The 17,579-nt window shown below is 34.8% G+C and overlaps 1 protein-coding gene across 1 annotated transcript in view; it reads right to left on the bottom strand.

Moving 5' to 3' along the window:
- The window catches only part of LOC111514435 (ras-related and estrogen-regulated growth inhibitor), a 410,561-nt gene that overhangs the window by 324,331 nt on the left and 68,651 nt on the right, over window positions 1-17,579 (bottom strand). The window lies entirely within an intron of this gene.

Genomic DNA, 17,579 nt, shown 5'->3' with positions numbered 1-17,579 from the left:
AAAATGTCATGAAAAGCTTCAGGTTCAAATCCCCCATTGAATCAGCGCTATTTGTGAACACGGTATGAATATCCGTGCATCTCTTCTAGTATAATTTTCTAAATCGAATGAAAAATGACCGAGGCTAGTTTTTAGTGGAACTGGTCAGCTATCTTTACATTGAGAATCATCGAAATCTAGAAACGTCCGCTTCCAATTCTACAATAACTGAATCCCCACTTTTTGAAACGCTTTCATTTGGAAAAAGATCCTTTGTGGAATGATTTTTTTGCGAGACAGTTTTTCAAAATAAATATGAAATATGTCTATTTAAATCTAAAGTAACACTTCCAGAATACAAATCATGAAATTATAAAACAACAACCAAAATTAATTGGCGCTCCGGGGCGACTTCATTGAGTCCAGTGGCGCATTTGCTTTTTCAGCTGCAGGAAAACCTGCAGCACCACATCATCTGAAGATCTTGATATGCCAATGTCCTCTCTTCCATAAAACAAACTGTAGGGTAAATCGTCACTTTCGTCACATTTAACTTCATTCCAACTTTTCCAAGAAACATTGGCTGGTTATGATAGCGAAATTCAAACTCAAAATGTGAATGAAATATATAAACATTATTCAAAGATAAATTGCCATATGTGAAAATGATATTGATATCCTCTATTTTTTTTTCAAAAGTTCCAAGATGCAAAGTTTCCAAATTCGGATTTTGGTCTGCATGGATGTAATTCCTGAAAATATTCTTGCGTGATAATTATGAATGAAATGATTTTAGGTGAATTTTGAACCACTGTATTTATTTCTCATTTATAATGGTGGGATGAATTGAGAAACAAATTGCCAATTGATAAAGTGAAAACAAATTTATTAACCTTCTCGGTTTATACAGTGTCACCATTAAAGTGCGCACCATATGGGAAACTTTTTTTTCGAAAAGTTTCAATGAAGTTTAACTTCGGCACTTGTTTGTGCTTTAAATTTAACTTAAAATGATGCAGCCAACTGCGACCCACTGACGTTCAGTGTTTGTCAAATTCAACTTATTTTTTTTAATTGAAAAAGTGCATTTCTAGATCGAATTTAACAAAAAGTTACTTGAAAAATTTGTATCTACGGTAATTTTATATCAATATGCCAAATTTTATGCAACTAGGATAAAGTTAACGTTTTGCTTATTTTTGACAGATATCCCCTTTATTTTAAAAAACAAGTTGGGTTAATTGTCACCAATTCATGTATACATAACAAACTCATCATGGAGTTTAACTTTTCTGATACATTTTTACTTATACGGTCATTTTTAGAGAGAAATTAAAAATTTGCTATAAAAATTTTAACATGACTTGGCTATTTTCTTAAACAAACCTTTGATTTCGAAAAAGCAGAGGCAACTAAAAAAAATGCGAATGATTTCGATAAAACTATTAAAATGTAAAATTATAATATTTTACATTTTAAACAACAATAATATTATAGAAAATACAAATGGGTACAAAAAATTACTTATTGATCTAAATGAGGTTGTCAAACACTTATAGCCTACATTTCAGTATGCCGTTCTCCACGTTCAATACAAATTATGGTCCTTCTACTGACATCTGTAACTGCATTTTCAATAAATCGGGGATTTATATTTGCACAGCACTCGAGAATGGTATTTTCCAGATGTTGTATGCCAGTAAATGGTCTACTTCGGTACACTTTTTGTTTCAGGTAACCCCACAAGAAAAAGTCTAAAGGCATCAAGTCGGGTGATCTAGGTGGCCAATAATGTTCACAGTTACGTCCAATAACTTTGCCTCTGAACATTTGTTGGAGGGACTGTTTTACAGCAACCGTGTGATGTACTGGTGCGCCATCAAGCTGATACCATAGGTCGTATTTAATATTTAAAGGCATATTATCTAAAACTTCACTAACCTCATTATTTAAAAGGTTAAGATAACCGACGGATGATCAATTTTCCCTAAAGAAAAATGGCTCAATTATTTGGTAGTTAAGTATCCCACACCATACATTAGTTTTAAAGGAATACTGATCACCACATTCAACTGTGAAATTGGAATTTTCTTGGGCCCACCATGGGTAATTTTGAGAACTTACCGTTCCATTTGAAGAGAACGTTAACCTCATCTCTCCTTGAAACCAGAATGAAAACCCCAAACAGACATCAAAATCTCGTTCTTTTAATGTGTTAATGAATTTTGGCTTATAATGTCGCAGTTGGCCGCATCATTTTAAGTTAAATTTAAAGCACAAACGAGTGCCGAAGTTAAACTTCATTGAAACTTTTCGAAAAAAAAGTTTCCCATATGGTGCGCACTTTAATGATGACACTGTATAAATTTTCAGTTGGTTCTAAGTGTGGACATTTATAAATACATTTGATCGATTTATTCGGAGGTTTTCTCCAATGGTTTGAGAACTGCGGTATTCGCAGATCTCCATATGGAAATTAAATATTTCAATAGAGAATAAATATATGAAATTATAATATATGTTCATCAAATATTTGCGATCAATATGATTTCGTATTCTTTAAAGAATGCCGATAATCGGTGAAATTTTTTTTCGAAGTTCTTCAATATGTTTATTCCAACAAAAATTTTCATTGATTAGAGTTCAAGAAATTGTGTGTAGTTTTTGTATACTTTCAAATTTGATTGGAAAAAGTCGATAACGTCTTTTTTGTCGAGTAATTAATATACATGTATGAGATGATTTTGAAAACAAACAAATTTTATTTTTATCATGAATTACTTCATCTTTCAGAGAATTGAAGTTAGATCCATAATAAATAATAGTAGTGTCGTCTGCAAATAACTCAATTGAACCTTTCAACTTCAACAATGGAATAGAAATGATGTATATAAAAATAATAAAGGTCTCAATACTAATACCTGTTTCTCCTTACTGGTAAGTCCTAGGAAGCTGTAATTTGGTAAATAGATGCTTCATAGGTCTAAGATGCGTACTAGATTTTTAAATATTCCAAAAAGGGTACGTTTACATATTAAAATTACCTTTTCATCACTGATTCTTGGTACCGTTATTCTTTCGTAGGCTGAAATTTTATATGAAAGTTCGTTTTATGTTGTTGATGTGCAATCAAAAATGATTTTTGAATATGCCAACTGGGGAACCAGCCGCAGAGACAAAAAGGCGCGTTCATAAAATGAAGCTATCTTTTCATCACTGTTTATCTAAGCTCTTAAATTTTCAGTGGGTAAATTCATATGTAGTATCAGCACTGCACCCGTGCGAGGCCGGGACAGATCGCTAGTTTCCCATATTCACAAACTGCTAACAGTTTTAAAAAACAAATCAAACCGCTTATCTGATAAGTTTCGAATTGATTAAAAATCTGGCAACAAGTTTAATAAAAAGTAAGCAACTACATCTCACTTCATGGGATTCGTAATAATGCAACTATAATTTTTTTAAAGTAGTACTGAAACATTTGGAGTAGTGTGAATCCTGAAAAAATACTTCATCAGACACGGATTGTAGAACACTTTGTCACCAACCGAACAAAAGAGCTGTATCTTGACGCACGTTTCGCTAACCAAGTCTGCATCGTCAGGAGATGACTAAAACTACTTCTTACAAGCTATGTTAATATTTTCATATGCATCTAGATGCATTATCACCTTTCATGATGAAGGCCATTGAATTATTTCCTAGGATTTTGGTATTGTCCTATTTTTATTTTCTTCCTGAATGATACCTAATCTTCACCTATTCTCTGCCTATAATCACGTACAAGTGCAAACAATTTCAAGCATTCCTCAGTTATTCTGTAATCGTTCTATAAGGAACGTAGATCAATATTGGACTAATCTCGGCTATGAAATCAAATATGCGAACCTTGTAGCGAGCTGATATAGTCCACTTAGTTTGACCAACATATGATTTATCACAATTTCGTAAATCCCAAACATATGAAACATTAATATAGCTTCATGCCTGCGGATTCAAATTCTACTAATCAAACTACTTACTATCTCGTTTCAACGACTGCATTTAAAACTCTTCTCAATTGAACTATCTCCTCGATAACAACATCTATTACTTTCAGTCAAAAACTGCCTACTCAAAAATAAATATTTTATCTCAGAAAGGAACAAAAATAAACAATAACCTGAATTCATTTTTGTAAATACGAAAAAAAGGATAATGGTGGATACATCTCAAACCATCCACTTCAATATTTATTTCAAATAAGCTCAAAACAATAACGAACGAAAAATACTAGTATTATTGTGGAAAAACGACGGGTGCTTTATATACAAAAAATATGGCACAAAGCGCCCACGCTTTTTTCACAATAATACTAGAATATTTCGTTCTTTACGGCTTTAAGCTTATTAAAAAAAAATATTTTGAACTTTTCAATTCGGTTCTTCAAAAGCGTGTTTTTTAGTTTTTTAAACAATATCAATTTTTCATTTTTCAGTTTCGTATGCTATAAAAGCGTGATTTTTATTTCATCTGAACTTTGGAATCAACTAGCCGTATATTGATTACGAAAAATTACCAATGATATTTTCCGATTCCGGAGAAGGAGCCTGAAAATCAGAAACCAAGCCCAAGGAAGGCAGCAGGCGCATAAAGGAGGATTACAAGTAAGGCAGTAGGCGCACGTGTTAATAAAAAAAATATTTTTTCAATTGAAGAAATACATGTAAAGTGAGTTTGAATTATATCAAGTAGGTTACGTACAGCGCCATCTGCCCGCGGATAGATCAAGCAATAATATCGATATATCAAGGAGGTTACGTACAGCGCCATCTGTCCACGAATAGATCAAGCAATAATGTCGAAAATTCTGTCAAATACAGATCCCGAGCTTGAGAGTTACAAATAAACTAACATACATACATACATACTTACATAAATACATACATACATACATACAGATGAAGCTGATATAAAGCGTGTAAAAAGATAATTATTAATGGAAACCTTCAATACTCACGAAGAAATTATTCGAAAATTTAGTTTAGTTCCTCATAGCCAATTGGAATATACAAGATATGTTCTAAAAATAAGGTGAATTTTTATTTTTCACAAAAAATATTCATTTATTCATCAATTTTGTCCCATTTAAAGTAGTCTCCCTTAGATATGTTCTTGAGCTCTCTTAGCGATTCGGCTTTTATCTCCTCCACCGTTGCAAAACGGGAACAAAAAAAGTCGCAGGGGTGACTACGATGAATACGATGGTCGAGGCATGATTACGGTATTGTGTTTGTCCAACAGATTACAAGGAAATAATGACGTATGAGCAGGGATATTATCACGAATTTTTTTCCACCATACCGGACATTTTCTTTGTATTGCTTCTTGCAAGCGGCGCATAACTCATTGGAAGTATGCACTATGCCACGGTAATCGAAGAAAACAGAGAGAAAAACTTCGACATTTGATCGTGCTTTTTGATGTTGGCTCTCCTGGGCTCTTCCATTGGGACGATTGGACTTTGGACGTTAACAGTTATGATCCTTTCAAACAAATCTGGATTACCGTTGATGTTATTCAACAATTCCTGAGCGATGCTCATGCGAGAGTTTTTTTGATCAAAATTCAGAAATTTCGAAACGAACTTCGTTGCCACATGCTTAATGCCTAAAATTTACGTATTTCGTATATTTTAATTACAAAAGTATCCAAATTTCATAGAAAAACTTATAAATGAGAAAAAATAAGTTTCAAACCAGAGCAAAAAACTGAATAACCAATAAAATAAAATCAATTATGCTATACTGAGCCGGAGTGTAAAAAAACACAGCAAAAATATAATTTCGCTATAAACCCAATCGCCATCAAATCGCTTCATCCAATCAAGAAGTCATAAAATTGCGGTAGACGAAAAACTCACGGTCGTTAATTTTTTCGAAAAGAACGGTAAGCGCAGTCCGAGACGGGCTTTTAATGATCGCAGACATCCATTATACAGTAAACGAATTACTTTTATTTTTTAGAGTCGCTTTGCTTTGTCTAAATGCTTTCAAACGGCTGAAAGTGCGTACCTACTTACCTAGAGAAGTCGAGACCAAGATGAAGCATCATTAATTCTGACTCAAACGGCAGACTGATATAGTTGTGGGACGGTAAATGACTTTTCCAAATGTCCATACATAAATATCACGATATTCGTTTGTAACTGTACATGAATGAGTTTTTGTAATGATTCAGTTTGAAAGAAGAAAATATGGACAGTAGTTAAGAATCACTTCGAAATAACTCATTCCACGATGAACATGAGATGCTTTTATATTCTTCTGCAAGTTTTCTTGATATTTTGTTTGAAGAAATAGTTGCGTGCTTCTTCTTGGGTCCATTGAGGCTAATTTAGGAAACATTGGGTATGGAATCCCACAAGGTTCGATCTTGGACCGTAATTCTCCTTATTGTTTACTAATGATATCACTAAACTCAACATCTCGGGGAAAAACGTTCCTGTTTTCGGATGATACTCCTTTGTTGTTACATAATAAATCACTGCAGCAACTCTTGAATACAAACAAAATATGGACTGCATGAAATAATGATGCTACTCAAATTTTCTGGCTTTGTTCTTGAATAAAACTGATCTTATCATATTCCTTTGTCTGTTGAAAAATAATTTGAATTTTGATTTTTCTCAAAAAATATTCATGTAATCATCAATTTCTATTTTTCCCCTTTCAAAGTAGTCTTCCTCAGATATAATAAACACATGTGCCAACTTTTTTCCAATCTTCGAAGCAAGAAGCAATGGGAATATGCACTTTTTGGTATGCCCTTGGGATCTCTCAGCGATTTAGTTTTTATCTCCTCAATCGTCGCAAAACGCTGGCCTCTTATGGGTCTCTTCAATTTCGGGAAATTGAAAAAGTCGCATGATTCTTTTTTCGTTCAAATTATTCAGAATTTCTTTTATGTAACAATTAATTATTGATCCCGAATATCAAGAAATACATTTAAGTTCATCAAACATATCCTGGAACAAAATCAACGTGAATTGTATTTATTCTTCATGAAATTATTTGATTCATTCAGTGACAGTGGTAATAGAAATAACTAGGTACTTTTTTATCAACGAAACTTTAAAAACAGTTAATCCTAAAAAATACTTTCACTGCGGTACCAAGAAAAGTCCTATTTTCTCATTTAATTCGTCCTCCATTAATTCAGTTGTATTTCTTCTTGAGATTCATGTGTGAGAACATCTAATCGGTAGGGTCAAAACTACAATAAAATAAATCAACCGAGGAATTGTGAATTTTACGATTCTGTAGCCTGTATTGTTCATGAATTTCTATGTAAGGAGATATCTAATATATTGGGCAATTACCCTTCGGCACTCGCTTTATCGTCTCCGATGATCATTTCGAAGAATGAATTTGATTTCACCGTCACGTACAATAGGTTAAAATTCCACATTACCAGAAACGATATGAGATGAAACATGGTTTTTTTCATTGGATTTATTCACAATAATATCTTTGATGCATTTGCTTCCTTTCAATACAAGTTTCTTCACTTAAATTCAGATGGAATTGTTTTTTTATATTCGATATTCTAATGTTCCGAGTTACGATAAGAGTTGGTCATCGAATCACCTGTTCTCTGGTGCTTAAGAAGTGCAGTAAATTTATTTTAAGGGAAAGACATCATAGGCAGGTTCAAACAGAAAGACGCAGTTTCCTCTTCAATTCCGTAATAGAATAAATTCCATAAATTACTTTTATTCCTCCGGAAAATAGAAAAAATCAAAGAGAGAATATGAATATAGAGGATCTTCCAACAAGACTTCCGAACTTTGACAATTGATACAGCCATCTTGTTGAGGCTACATCTGTCAAATAATTGTCATTTATTCTGCCTGTTTGCCAAACCACCATGGATGGATATAGCATTCAACAACACTTACGAATGATAAAATTGTTTTATCAAAATCGTTATTCTGTTCGGGCAACGTACCGCACGCTTCGCCCATATAACGGTCGCAATAATCGTCCAACCGAGAGGACTATTCGCAATGTGGTGGATAAAGAGTTCACTGGTTGAGTGACCGATGGACCACAACACCCGTACGCCGACAAAACACAAAATCTGCCGAAAACATCGTCGCTGTCTGTGAGAGTGTGCAGGAGAATCCAAGGCAGTCGATTTCGCGTCGCTCATAAGAACCCAACCTTTCGCAGACCACAATTTGGCGAATTTCGCGCCTTAACTTGGGTCTGCACCCGTACAAAATTCAATTGATCCAGGAACTAATGGTAAACGACCATGAACAACGACGTGTGTCAGCTGAATGTGATCTAGAGCAGTTGGCAACAGACCCTAATCTTCATCGAAAAATCATCTTCAGCAATAATGCCCATTTCCATGAGAACAACACCAACCACGGCAATGGAATTAATTACGGGTCTGACCCCTCTGGATCTGTACGTTAAGTAGGTTGCGTTAATGACCATGGTTCGATTGCGAACGGCTGGTGTAAACCTCGAAGTAGAAATGGGTCAATTGAGGCTGGGCCTATGGCTAGAAGCGCTTACTGTACAACCTCTGCTGCAGGCAACCAGTGATGCAATTGAACCCAGTTTTGTATTTAATAAACCCAACAAAATACAAATGAAACAGAACACAGAGTCAGATGCTACAAAAACGATACGCATGTATACAGACGGCTCAAAAACCAGAGAAGGCTCAGAATGTGGAGTGTACTCCACATCCTGAGCCTAAGGATTAAGTGGAAAATGGGAAAAAGTACCAGCGTGGTCCAAACAAAACTGGCTGGTATCTCAATCACCACAATAGAAATAACCAGAAAAGTAATTTCTGGCAAAAACATAACAATCTGCGCTGACAGCAGACAAGCCCTATTAGCCTTGAACAGACAACGTGTAACCTCAGGGCTAGTACTAGAGTGTTACCAATATTTAGCCAAAGCCTCGGTGGATAAAAACATTATTCTGAGGTGAGTTAAAGGGCACGACAGGAGTGAAGGTAATCGCATTGCCGACTCTTCAGCCATGGGAGCGGCTGGACTAAGAATTTTAGGACCCAGTGGTCAATTGCGGAATTAGCCAAATGTTATACTCATGCTCAATCTGTAAAGAGATGGGATGGAATCAAAGGATGCAATCTTGCCAGGATCACCTTGGGCGACCCTGGGAAGCTGGTGCCGAAGAAATATCTGGCGACAACCAACAAAAATCTACGCTTAACAGTAGGATTTCTGCCTGGCCACTGTCAACTAAGGAAACACCTCCATAATATGGGGCTAGTGGAAACACTACTATGTGTGAACAGGAAGATGAGACTGTCAGGCATGGTATATGCGAGTGCCCGGAGTTATCATCAATGAGAGAGTGTGTGTTCGGCGAGTCTTGGCATACACCCGCCGTTATAAAGGAGATGCCTCCCAGTGATCTGTCCAGCTTCCTGGAAAGGACAAGATTGACGATGACCTAGGAGGACAACTCCTCGGGAGGATGTACAATGGATCACATGTGGCCTAAGTGCTTGGGCTTACACTCACCCTTCCTACTCTACAGATACAGACACAGAAGGCCCATTTCTGAATAAATAGGAACGTGAATAACCGAAATTGTCGAATTTGGAACGATACTGATATACATGACATCCAATAGTGTCCAATGCATCCCGAAGAAGTGGCTGGTGTGGATTTTGGGCTGGCGGCGTCATCAATCCATATTTGGCAAGGCGAAGTAGACACTGTCAACGGAGAACACTATTGGCCTGAATTGGATGATCTGAACATCAATGATATGGTGTCTCAACAGGACGGCGCTACGTGCCATACAGCTCACACCACATTTGATATTCTGCAGGAGCGATTTGAAGACATAGTCACCTCACGTGGAGGTGATTGAACTGGCCACCTAGATTGTGCGATTGGACCCCGTTAGACTTCTTCTTGTGAAGGATGGAAAATTTCGATGATATCTTACACTTTGTTTTATTCAAATTTAAAAATAGGAAGCGCTTAATGGATGACCCTTAGAAGAAGGCAAAGCAAAAATTTAATATTATAATTCGAAGTCTTTCGTTATTATTCATAAATGTGAATGTGCGAAAGCAATATCATACAGACATATGAATTTGGGACACCAGTAAAACTTCGATAAAAATCCGCTATATGCCCGAAGTCAACTTGTCAATAAGATGTCAGTAATATAAATGGAAATCGAGAATAAAAAACTCACAATTCATTTCATTTGTTGAATGAGTTTTTTCAAAGTCAATCAGCGCAACTTTTCCTTTGCTTCACCTTGGTGTGACCAATATTTTTTGTTATCATTATATTGTTCTATTCATAGTAATATAGATGTGGACAATAGATAATATTTTGTTCTTAGCGAGAATGAAATACCTTGGTATTTGTGTGACGAGGAAAAATTTAATATAGAAACAACTGGAGTTTCACTTTGAAAATATTTGTGTCAGATATAAGCAAATCAGAACAAATGTTTCAAGGGAGGTTTCAAAAAACCTTTGTTGCACTTTGATATAATATTGATATAATATTCAAGCGAATCTTAACTTTTTTAATCCTGAATTATATTCATTGAATAATTCAGGTGTATTCAGGTTTGAATTAAAAAAAAAAAAATTAAAAATAATGAGAAATAAAATTTTTCATGATGATCTTCTAACACGTAGTAACGGCTACATCCATCAATTTAATAATTTTATTTCGAATAAACAATACATAACAACATTTTGAACCTAACATTTGAAATGCACTGTTTGGAACCTTCGATGTAGTAATGAATATTACTGGAGTTTTATCCCAACACCATACCGTTATATTAACCCCTCGAGACGTGTTTCGATCACCAAGTGATCATCTTCAAGAGAAGAAGTTTGATTTTTCTCTTGAAGATGATAACTTAGTGATCGAAACACGTGTCGGAGTGTTAAAATAACGATTTGTGAAGTAACTTATCCATAACAGTCTTTAGAGACTTCAATCAATAGATAACATTCAGTGAAATTCAATGTAATCCGTTCTTGAGAAAAAAAAAGAGAATGGTTCATATTTCACTCACTGAAAAGGCAGCAGATTTTTCTGAAACAATTGAGGCATATCAGTGTTAGAAAATCATTAATCTTTTTCATTGTCATCCTTAACCCTTTCTACTTTTACTCTCACTTGTTGCTTCGTCTTTCCTTTCCTTATGCTTTTTTCTTCTGCTTTGTATTTATCCATATTCTTTGTGTCTATTATCAGACTTAGTTTTCTTCTGTTTCATTTATCTCGACTGAATTTTCCATTTTGACAAATATCACAGGAATGTCAATAACTTTATTTTTATACGCTTTCGTTCAGGCTGAATAGATACCTACCTGAACGATTTCTTATATATCTAGGATGAATTTTTCATTAGCCTTTGGATTTGATGGTCCTTCCTCATTCTTGTGACATTCATTCAATAACCTCCGATAGAATTATATCAATATTGGACACGTCGTTTATAATTCCTGGAAATATCGAAAAATATGAATTGAACGATACTTCCATGCTGTTGTATTTGCTGGTTTTTCTTTCAATTGCTTGAAGCTGAACTGATTTTGGTCGAATGACTGTCAAATTGCTGTTCAAGTCAGTTGCAGATCAGTTAAAGACGATTGCGTAAAGCATAGTACAAAATTATCGAAAAAACAAAAATCAATCTTCATGAGCAAGAAGGGTTTCTCAAAGCTGATTCAATATTCAATTCAGTTGCAACATCTTTGAACTTTCTACTAGTTCGGACTTCCATTGTCTGATATGATTTCAATATGATTTGAAATCTCTGAAAGAACAAATTGAATTGAAATGAATAGCTGAAATTATCAATTATATTGAGAAATGAAACGTGAAATGAAATTGCAATAAAATAAAATGAGAAAAAAATTGAAAATTGAAAATGAAATTAAAAAATGTATACATGGCAAAAAAAATTCAAACCAAAATGCCTTGAATCCTTCATGAAAGATGAAGTTTTTCCCTATTGTGATTGTATAACTGGAAGTAAAAATCTGGACAAGTTTTGAGTAGCTGAATCTCTGGAACTATAATGATCAGTCTGAGCGGAACAACCTTCTTGTGGATACAGGTGAGAGAGCTTACCGTGGTGCGATATTAGAAATGATCTCTCCTTTTCTGAAAAATAGGTCAGGTGTTTTTTCAAAGTCTGGTACAGCTTCCTTTCCAGTGATGCAGTAGGGTTCCGTACAATCAGCTGTTCTCTAATTTTCCATCTGAATTTGGTCTGGCCAATAAGGGAACTGGTGGATTCCACTGCAGTAATTTTCTCTAGAATGAACACAGACGTTGACGCAAAGGCGAAGTTCATACCTTTTCGTCATCAACTCATGTTGATGACGTTTGCGGCTTCGTAGTTGTCCTGTTTTCTTTCTACATTTGGGCATTGTTTCCTCAACAACATTCTCCACTTCTGGTTGTGGGTATCCTCCATGTCTTGGCGGATCCTCAAGCACGTGCTTCCAATCTTAGCAAAGGTTGCTCCATGATACTGTTTATCTCCATGATTTTCCTAGTTGCTTCTTGCGACGTTGATCCCCTTGTAATTTGTCTTCTTCAGTTTTATATTTTGAAGAATATACCTTCCGAATCCCCGGAAAGGGTTAATACGCTAACATTAACCCCTTCCGATTTGGTAATTTTCACCCCAAAGTCACTTTTTTACTTAATTCATCACATAAATCAAACCAACAGAAATTATGACAAACAAATAAAAGAGTATGATTGTCAATGAAATGTAACTCAATCCAAGCTTTGATTGAAAATATAAGAAAGTTTTGAATCAAATTATTGCGAAACACAAAAAGTAGCGGATAGAAATTTGACCTGCATTTAACTGCAAACTGCTGCTAATTGAAAATTTCCATTTTCAATATTTTTGGTAACAAAGAAAATACAACCAGAAATGAAATCTGAAATATTTCGTTGTTTTTCCGTATATCTCCAAAATCAAAAGAGTTAAAATCATTTTCTTCTCGTTCAGTAGCACCCAGAAAGAGGCAACTTTCCCACAATTTAACCTATTCTCCATCTCTCACAGTATAGAAACACCACAAAACATAATTATGCACAATCAAAAAATCATTTGTAATACTTCAGTGAAGTTTCTAGGCATATACATTGATGACGCTTCAAGTTGGACTAGTCAGATAGACAACCTTTGCCATAAACTATCATCGGTAACATAAGCCATGAGAGTTCTAAAAAGAAATGTTGATCTTGAAGCACTAGTTACAGTATATCATGCGAATTTTTATTCCGCTATGAGACAAGGGATAATCATCTGAGGCTCATGTCATGGGTTTGATAGAGTTTTCCTATGTCAAAAAAAAATCAGAATAATCTTCAATATGAATACAAGAGATTCCTGCAGAGGAGTCTTTAAGATCAACAAACTACTTACTGTGTCAGCAATCTATATCTATGAATCAATAAAATTTGTCATCAATCATCCAGGCCATTTTGACATAGATCGCAAAACGCATATTTATGAGACAAGACGAAAAAAAGACTTCTCATATCCCATCGATGCAAAATCTCTATATGAACGTAGCACTATTTATACAGGAATGAAATTTTATAATTATCTTCCGAAAAACATAAAAGATATTGTCGTTGCTAACAGATTTCTGAAATCTGTAAGAAAATTCTTATGTAATCAAGAGCCCTACAATACTGATGAATATTTTCTGGCATGTAGAAATTTATGAACCAAATTTTATTCAAAATTTCGCTATGTTTTTATAGAAATTATCTCTACTTTCAGTAATCATGCGCAATATAACGCACATTTTAAAATGTTTGTAATCGCGTTTGAAACTTGCGAAGCTGTTCATTTTGAATGTTTCATTTTTAGATTTATTTGTAGGTACACATATTTGATATTTTTACAATTTTCCTCTTGACGTATTTCTCAGACAAAAATATTCTGCCACTCCTGTGAATGATTATAAAATACTCTGTTGAAATAAATGTATCTATTTATCTATCTACTTGAAGTGAAATAACACTGTATAAAAACACTTTATATCTGGTAGGGCAAGTACTCTGTATACGGTCAGAATCATTTTTCCAATTCCGTCATTCCGAAATTCCGAAGAAAACGAGGTACACAATTCTTCCATCAGTTCCAGACATTACAAATCTTTTCACGTAATGTTGCTAGCGCCAAGATGTGCGATTTTTAACGCGCACAGTCACGACTTAACTTTGCATGAACGCTTTTTACCAGCCCCTCACATAAATCAAACTACTTGTGGAGAAACGATAATTATACGTTGGGTATAAAACCTGTGATTCGAAGTCAATTTTTCCCGAATTAGACACATTATATGACCAGATAAATTTCGCATCTGATGTGGTTTCACACATTGGCGTCCATATAGAGCAAACGTTATTTTTGCCCAGAAAGACGTTGGACCCCTTAAGTTTCATTTTGACTTATGGAATAGAATCAAAATAACAAACGTCAAAACTGAAAATCTGGTTATCTCCCAGATATGGATCTGATCGAAATGCATAGAATATTCCTGGTGTGATCACTTGGACCCCTTCCCCGTGTAAAATATTTTGTAATAAACTTTCAATCTACGGTTGAACAAATCCAACTCAAGTGACTCATCTTGACAATGTCGAGTTGGCTCTCCTCCACATTTTGTAATAAATTGATAATAAGTGAAATATTTTTTTCTCGTTATGGTTCATGAATTGAAGATATAGACAAAATACACGTGACAGATTTTGTTGCTTCTTTTTTGAGGTGCGGTGCGGTGCCAGTGCGAAAGTAGCGATTCACATTGAATTTGAATCGCTGGAGAATAAATCCATTTGGAAAAACGTTCTCAGGAAGTTTATTCCACATAAACGCAATTCTCCAAATGTAAGAGTTCTTGAACAGTGAAGTTCGAGGTGTACTGAGTTGAACCTCAAAACGATGAGCAGCCACAGTCCGCCGCGTATTTCTGATACATGCCGCTCTTGGTAGAATCAAATGTTCCAAGTCACTTGAACACTTCTCGTGAAAGTATCCAAAGCCCAACCTTTCTTCGATGTTCCAGACTATCAAGGTTGCAAGTGATGTTTGCGTCTCTAATCTAGCGGATAGATTTCTTCTGGATCGAATCCAGCAGCTTCAGGGGAGATGCTCCATTCATGAGAACAATACTCCAAAAAAGGTCTATAAAAGGGCTATAAGATTCATGTGTAATGCCAAAAGTCGAGACTTCTGCAAACCCCTATTTGAATTAATAAAATCTTGACAGTTTTTGGAATCTTTATTTTAGAAACAGTATGTTTAATTAACGAACATAAATTGATATTTAGCGGTTACTCCAATTATTATGCCCTTCGTCAATCTAACGACCTAAGATCACCCATATCAGCCTCTACTCTAGTCAAAGACTCTATATATTATAATGGTCTCAAGATGTTTAATCATTTACCTGACCATATTAAAATTTTGTAGGATAGCTGTAAAAGACTTATTAAGTGGTAGTCCCTATTATAGTTTAGAAGAGTTATATGAGGACCGCTTTCTCTAATTTATTTTATCAACTGTATTTTTCATTAAACAAAGTATAGTATACTGCATTGGAACATTTTGAACTTTTTTGGTATTTTTTATTGTATCATATATTTAATCAATTTTATATGTGTTTGACTATTTCAACATTAATTGTAACCTATATATGTATGTGTGTGTGTGTGTGTGTGTATAGATATGTATATGTGTATCTGTATATGTGTATATATATATATATATATATATATATATATATATATATATATATTATATGTGTACATGTATGTATGCTTATGTTTATGATGACTGATGAAAATTTGTAGCTTCGTCAATAAGACCCAATGTTCTTTGGGCAATAAAGCATATTATTATTATTATTATTATTATCTGAGTTTTATAAAGCATCGGAAGTTGCTGATGTGAGTACAGTTTTCTGGTTCAGAACAGTGTTCCCAGCTCTTCAAAAGCAGCCTTCCCAATTCCAGCGACATGATTGTGCCAAGACATACTGGTGTCCATTTTAACCCCCAACAAACTTATCAAAGCAGAAAGCAAAATTGTCTGTCCTGACATTATTATATCCGACTTAGAGACATTTATCTTTTTGGAAAAACTCGATACCTGGGTTTTTGTGGCATTGACTTGAACCTCGTTAGTTTCACCATAACTGAAAATGACTTTCAGATCCTTATCAAGATATGCAATCTCCTGCTGCCGATGAAGATGTGCATCCAGCCTTGGAATCCAAATGGAATGACGAAACAAGTGTGCTGTCATCAGCATCCACATTATGGATCTCTAAGAAATACCAGCGTTGATGGTAAAGTATTCGAGAGATTTCCATCGACGACCATTTGCAAGAAATATTATTTCAGGAAGCTGGAGAGCCATACACAAAAATTATCCGAAATGTTATAGCATCAATGCTTGGCCAGCAAACTCTCATACCACACACAATACCTATCAACATATGTACAAGGTTTCTATCAATGTAGAAGCAAATCGGTGAAACCTCCAGGGTTTCTATGAATCTTTGATCTGAGCATATTGAATGCTCAGGGTATGGTCCGAAAGTGAACAATTACTAACCGGTACTCACCGGAAATTTTCAACAGCAGTTACCTGAAATACTATGAACCAGTAGTGATATGACAGCAGTGGGTAACAGCCCAGTATTTGCCGGTGACTTGGTTGACGTCTGGTTAATGTGATATGATTGTCACCACTTTTTCATGAATATGTCAGGGGTGATAAGTTTTGGACCTCATAACCAAGATTTTGGTTACTTTCAACTCCAAACTGAAATAACTGTTTGAAAGGATATTGAATATCTTTTCTAAGAACAGAACAAGCACGTTTACCAATCATCAGAAATGCAATACTCTTCTCCATGGGCGTTTAACCAACCAAATTTAGGAGATGTGTCCAGGAGATGAAAAAAACTCATCTTGAAAGATGAGTTTTCAAAAGTGCCCCACTCAATAACAAATGCGAGTATTTACAAACTTTAAATGCTTTTTGTCACACCAATTTTAAGCTGCTTCTTGGATTAGTTGTGTTAGCACGTTAAACATTGGTCTTACATAATTTAATATTAGGAAATGAGTGATAATAGATATTTGCAATTTTTTTATCATCATTTCATTCCTTTCCACAACAAATACAATAGTTATTGTACTATTGTCAATTTTTTTTTCTGATTGATGTTATCCTGATGATGTTATTATTGATGTAGAAGTAATGTTTGCTCTAGGTAATTATAATAGAGAATGTGCCTGATATCTGAGGTATATGAAACTTGAGAAGATGTAGAGACAATATATGCAGTAGGTAATTATGATTGAGTATGCACCTGAGCAGGTAGTTCTCATTGGTGTTAGAGTGAAGAATCAGTTTTCAGTATGATATCTACTATGAAAAAGCTACTGTGACAGCCAAACATGTCGTGATATAATTTTGGAAATGAAGTTTGTGGAGATCGAATCGTTTCCGGTGTAGTTTATGGAAGTACTA

The sequence above is a fragment of the Leptinotarsa decemlineata genome, unplaced genomic scaffold, assembly GCF_025532065.1.
Source record: "Leptinotarsa decemlineata unplaced genomic scaffold, Ldec_3_MD MMD2_P_RNA_scaffold_5, whole genome shotgun sequence".
Lineage (NCBI taxonomy): Eukaryota > Metazoa > Arthropoda > Insecta > Coleoptera > Chrysomelidae > Leptinotarsa > Leptinotarsa decemlineata.
The sequence above is the reverse complement of the archived record's forward strand: the minus strand, read 5'-3'. Positions and strand labels throughout refer to the sequence as shown.